We start from the raw sequence: 6,000 nt of genomic DNA on the forward strand, positions 1-6,000 counted from the left end.
CAATGTCATGTGCTCCCAAAGAATCCTTGGCAGCTGCGTCAAACAAATTGCCCCAGAGAAGGTGACAGTACAGGAAAGAGGCCGGAGGGGGCCTGGGGGACCTCCTGGGCCCCGGGCTTAGGAGCTGGGGCCTGCTTTTCACTTGCTGAGAGACCACAGGTGTGTGGTTTTGCTTGCGTTGAGCCTCAGGCACGTTATCAGGATTGTGGAGAAGCTACCCAGCCAGCTGGTGTGAGGACAGAGTGGAGATGAAGGCATTCTGTAAACCATGGAGTGTTGGGCCGGGCCCAGTGGCCCCTCGGCCTTTCCTCCTAGGGCTGACCTTGAATTCTGTCTTGCTGCCAGGGACAAGCTGGGATGGGGACAGCAGTGAAACTGATTCACTCCAGCTCAGAGAAGCTAGCAGGGTGTGCAGGAACTGCCTGAAGGGCGCCCCCTGGTGTCCATGCTGATGGTTCCCCCTTCTCTGCTGCATGACGAAGCAGGGGTGGGTGGCCTTGGTGTACCACCCTTGGGCTTTCCTCCAGGTCGAGCTCCTACCTGCGCAGGAGTCAGTGCTGAGTGGCACCCACTGCCTGTTCTCAACCCCCTAAGCTCACACTCGTGTCCTGCTTACAAAAGCTTTGCCTCCCCAAGGTTATGAAAATAGTCTCCTCATCACTTTCCAAAATACTTTAGTTTTACTTTCCATGGTCTATACTTGAAGAAAAAAAAAAGCACCCTAAAATTCGCTTAAAGATTGGTTGCTGTAGAGTCAAATACAGTATGGCACAAAAAATAGGTAATAACACCTAAACTTTGGTTTCCTTAGCTGGGAAGTGGGGATAATTGTCATGGGGTTGTTGGGACATTATGGGAGATAATTTGAGTCAAGTGCTCAGAGTAGGGTGGGCAGGCAGTGAGTAAAACTCAGTGTGGGTGCTAATGGTTGTTGTGGGCCCACTGGTGGTTTCTGTGGCCGTCTGGGTCCTGTTTGACAGTGACAGTCAGTCACGGAGGGGAGCTTCATTCTTGCACTCTGACGGTCCATGCAGCCTGGATGTGCTCGTAAACACAGGCACTTTACAACTATTTCTGCAGGACAGAGTATATCTATTCTTTGATTATTTTAATTCTCACTCAAGGATAGGTTTATTGGTTTTAGGGAGGGGGAGAGAGAGAGATGTGAAAACTATTGATTGGTTGCCTCTTGTATGTACCCTGCACCCCAACTGGGGGTCAAACCCAGAACCCAGGCATGTGCCCTGACTGGGAATTGAACCTGCAACCTTTTGATGGATGGAATGGTGCTCCAAACAACTAAGCCACCTTTCCAGGGCAAACTATTTTTTTTTTAAAGCAATAGCTTTGCTTGTGTTTTGCACAGAACCACAGTGGAGAGTATCGCAGATGCTGCTGAGCGGCGAGCCTGGGGATTTATGCCACACTCCCCGTCTTGCACAGCTTTCCACTCACCACGGCTGCTGGGACATGTCCTCTGGACTCTTTTCCTCGGAGCCGGAGGTGTGCATTCGATTTTGTCTGGACATAAACATTTCTTCCTTTGTTGCCAAATGCCAGGATTTGTAAAGTTGAACTCTCAGCTGTGGCCCGAGGAATGTACTGGACTGAAAGAAAAGAAGTCGGAGTATCTTGGTGTCGGGTTTCCAGGGAGGTGCCTTGAAGTCGGGATCCACGTGGGTCTATTTTTGACCGAGCAGTTCAGGCAGGAGTGGAGGTGAGTGGAGGGATTAGGGGCTCAGGGGCAAAGCTGTTTGTGTGTGGCTCCCGTGGGCTAGTGGCATGGAAGCAGGCACAGCTGCGGCCAGGTGGAGACCCGGGTTCCTTGAGTAAGACCCCAGACGGCAGGTGGGGAAGAAGGGGTCCGGAAATCCGAGCTCACAGTTACAGGCAGGTTGCCAACTCCAGTGAACTTTTGACGAACCAGTTCAATATTTAATCCTCCCTGAGGTGGAGGGAGCCCTGGGGGAGCAGACAGGGGCCGTATTACAAGGCAGGAAGGCAGAATTTGCTAGTTTAGAGAGTGCGCCTCCCCACTAACTCTCGGCAGGGTTGTGCACTTTCTTACAGGGCCAGATAGCAAACCTTGTTGGCTTTGGGGGCTGTAGGGCCTCTCTTGCATACTCTTTTTCTTTTTTGATTTTTTTCCTTTAAAAATGTAAATGGGTTCTTGGCTTGCTGGCATACAAAGAGAGGCCGAGGGCAGGATGGGGCCCACGGGCCAGAGATGGCCAACCCTTGCATCCCATGACCCTTACTTCTCTCATGACCCTCCTGCAAGCTGGATAATTTTATTTCCTTTGTTTCCTCTAACAGGAGTGTCCAACCTTTTGGCATCTCTGGGCCACACTGGAAGAGGAATTGTCTTGGGCCACACATTAAATACATTTTGATATGTAATCACACACACAAAAATCTCATAATGTTTTAAGTAAATTTACAATTTTGTATTGGGCCGCATTCAGAACCATCCTGGGCTGTATGAGACCTGCGGGCTGCAGGTTGGACACCACTGCTTCTAGAACGTGACCTGCACAAGGGCCAAGGCCATGGCTCCTTTGCTCTCTGCTCCGTCCTTCAGGCAGGGCCTGACACAGAGTGGGCACTCCAATCTGGGCTGAAGGATTGGACGTGGTATGACTTCTAATTTCATCTCTGGTGACTCATCCGTGAAACATCAAGGGACTTGAATTGGGTGGTCTTGGAGGGACCTTCCAGAGCTCAAGTTCAGATGTTCTAACTTGCCAACAATTATAGCAGCACAGAAGTAAAGCAAATAGTGCTTGTAAGCCAAGGGCTGGCTCTTGCCCACGTCCTTCCATGGCACTAGCCCTGTTCTGCTGATGCTCAACGAGAGACATTCCTCTAAGAACCAACCTGATCCTCTCAGTCCTCTAATAGTTGGCTGTTCCATCCCTTGTCCAAGGCACTGACCAATCAGGATAGGTGCTGGCTCAAACAACTGGAGCTGCCATGGCAACGCCTGCAGCTCTTCTCTCCGCCCACTTCAGCATTGCCCTGGCTGTTCTCCACCTGGGCATGAGCATTCTGTGCCCCGGTGTCTCCTATGCAGCCTTTCAGACCCAGCTCAGCCTGAAGCTCCTGTCTCCCCTGGTCGCTTACCTGTTGCCTTCTCCGCATTGCCATGGCACTGAACCCTTCTCCATCATCACACTTTTTTTCGGCGCTGACTTAAGTTTGTCTCCCCTCTGGACTCCATCCTCAATGCCTGCATCACATCACTGGCTCCTAAAAGCCTCAATAAATGTTTACAGAATGAAAGGGATTTAAATCAAAAGAATGGGACTTACTTGGCAGATTGCTGGGACCCTGAGTCTGGGATTGATGTGACGTCTCCTCTCCTGGGTTTTGACACATGGCTTCATCACAGTTCCAAGTGGGCCTTTTCGTGAGGCTCTCACACGCTGAGAGAATTGGATGGCAGCCCCAGGCAGCTGGGCCTTCAGGAGCTGGCGCGCGTCCTGAGGGCGCCCAGACCCCGGGGGAGGGGGCCATCTGCAGGAGGCAGGCTGCCTGGAGAAGGCGGAGCCTCGCGGCTGGGAGGGGGGCCTCGGGTGTCCCACTAGGAGGCACCGCCCCTCTCTGGGTTGGTTCCCTCACTTGTCTCCTGAAGGGATCACTGGATTCCCTCGAGGCTCCTCCCCTAGGTGAGGTGTCAGTGACTCCCTTAAAGAGATGGGCCCTTTTCCTGCAGATCAAACATGGCCATTCTCTAAGTGTGCCCTCCCACACGGTGCCCATGGCCCCACTGTCATTCTCTGCCCACGAGAGCCCTCCCTGAGCGCCAGGCACCATGCGGGGCACCCGACGCTTCCTGTCACTCAGCCTTCCCAGCCCTCCTGTGCCCACCTCACAGTGAGGCTCAGAGGGGGAGTGAGGGGTGGAGGGTGTGCTCTGCTCCCTGCCCCCCAGGTCACCTACGGACAGTCCAGCATGCCGCCGACCTCCTGGCTCTCTTTCCGAGGGTGTGCTCTGTCCAGGGGTGTGTACTGGCCCGTGGTTTGTGGCTGATCTGAAGTGGCAGGGAGCTGATGCCCCGGAGCATTCCCCAAATTCCCAACCAAGGGGGGGAGGGGGATTGGGAGGTAAATGCTGTCCTGCCAGGCCCTCCGTGGGACTCCATGCCCAGTCTCTCGGGGACTCGCTGTGGATCGAGCCCCAGCCACCCACCGTGGTCGATGCTCATTAACACGCCTTTGTCCATGTTCTGCCCTTCTTTGCCACACCTTGACACATTATGTCTGCTTCCGGGACCCCGTGCTTCCTGGGATAGGGTCTCAGGTTAACTACCTGCACCCAATGTATGCATCCTGGTCTGGCTTGGGGGACCATGTCTGCTAAATGGTCGAGACTTGACCATGTCCTGCTGACTCCGGGTGTGCTGGCAGGTCTAAGAAGTGTGTGGGGATGGCCGGCCAGAGTTGTGGTCCTGTGTGCTCACGGCTCCGACGCCCAACTTCAGTGTGACCTAGTGACCTTTCCATGGAGGTTTGCTGACTGAATGAGCTTTCTTCCAGGAAGCAAGAAGCCAGGGCTTGAGGAGAACCGTGCCTCACCTCAGGGCAGGCTGCTGGCTGAAGGGGACGAGAAGGAAAGGACAGTGGGGAGGAGGACATAGGGAAGCCACCCTCGTCCTTCCTCTTGTCACTGACACTTGGTCACATAGGCTCCACTTGTCATCTTGGCTACAGTCCTCAGGTTCCATGAACTTGGCAGGGAAAAGGGGTCTAATGCTCAAGGTGTGACCAACTCAGTGACACAACCATGTGGCAGGCACTGCATGGGTGAACAGCATGTAGACTCTGGTCCCTGCCCCGGGGGCCCGAAACGGGCTTAGCAAACGGGACTGGCATCCAAAGAACAACCGTGTTTATGGCAGTTCAAGGAAGGAGGTCGAAGCTGTCCTGGAGAGTTTCTGCAGAAGGTAGGAAGGTTGGTAAGTCCTGGTAAGGAACAGAGGCACCACCCAAGTGGGATCCCCAAGGAGAGAGAGCTCAGGGACTGCTCAAAGGGGAGGGGAGGCATGAGAGAAACCAACCTGGCTGGAGGGGTCAAGGGCAGGGAGTGGTGTCAGAGCCTGGAGCTGGCGTAGACCACCTGGTCTGGAGCTGAAGTAGGCCCTGCGTGTTTGTGGCTGGCTCGGTTGCCCCCAACACACTCTCCCCTGGACTCCGGCTTTGCTGGGGCAAGCCTGACTGGAAGCTGAGCTGCAGGGCAGGGTGGGGAGGCCAGGAGGACATCAGACACTGGGGCTTCTGTGGACCCCATCCTTCTCTTGCACCAGAGCAGTGTCTGCCTGCACCATCTTGCTGCTCCTGCTCAGTCAGAAAACGTGCCTGGAAGTCCGTGGGCAGTTTTGTTTCCAACTGGCTGCCTCCCTTTCTTTAAGCAGGAAGCCTCCGAGCAGCCCCACATGCTCCTTCTGCTCCTCGGCTCGCACTTGCCTGACCTTGAAAGAGCCATTTTCTGGGACCATTGCTAATGGACCTTCACGTGATGATATAAAATATCCTGGCGCATGCAGAAAGAAAGGAGAAGCCGCCTGGAGTGATCCTTCACATTCCCCAATGTCGTCTGATGAAATGGCCAAGGTCATGGATTCCCCAGCCACAGGCTCATGGTGCCTTCACCCCCTCTCATGCTGGAAATGACATTGCCTTTAAATTTTTTTAAAAAAATCCTCACTGATGATATATTTTAAAAAATTGATTTTAGAGAGAGGAAGGGAGAGAGAGAATGAAACACCAATTGGTTGCTTCCCATACACACCCTGACCGGGGATGGAACCTGCAACCTCTTGGTGTACAGGCAACGTTCCAGCCAACTGAGCCACCTGGCCAGGGCTGACACTGCCATTTATTCATTTATTTCTTTTTAAAGATTTTATTTATTTATTTTTAGGCAGAGGGGAAGAAGGGAGGAAGAGAGGGAGAGAAACATCCGTGTGTGGTTGCCTCTCATGTACTCTCCCACCTCGGA

The 6,000-nt window shown here is 53.5% G+C and overlaps 1 long non-coding RNA gene across 1 annotated transcript; it reads left to right on the forward strand.

Moving 5' to 3' along the window:
* Positions 1–1,461: 1,461 nt before the first annotated feature.
* LOC118996273 (uncharacterized) lies at positions 1,462–5,687 on the forward strand. The gene is made up of 2 exons (XR_005068458.1): positions 1,462–1,717; positions 5,414–5,687. It is a non-coding gene; the product is annotated as an uncharacterized LOC118996273 (long non-coding RNA).
* The last annotated feature ends 313 nt before the right edge of the window (positions 5,688–6,000 follow it).

The sequence above is a fragment of the Sturnira hondurensis genome, unplaced genomic scaffold (assembly GCF_014824575.4).
Source record: "Sturnira hondurensis isolate 20B ecotype Veracruz unplaced genomic scaffold, ASM1482457v3 Scaffold0011253, whole genome shotgun sequence".
Classification (NCBI taxonomy): domain Eukaryota; kingdom Metazoa; phylum Chordata; class Mammalia; order Chiroptera; family Phyllostomidae; genus Sturnira; species Sturnira hondurensis.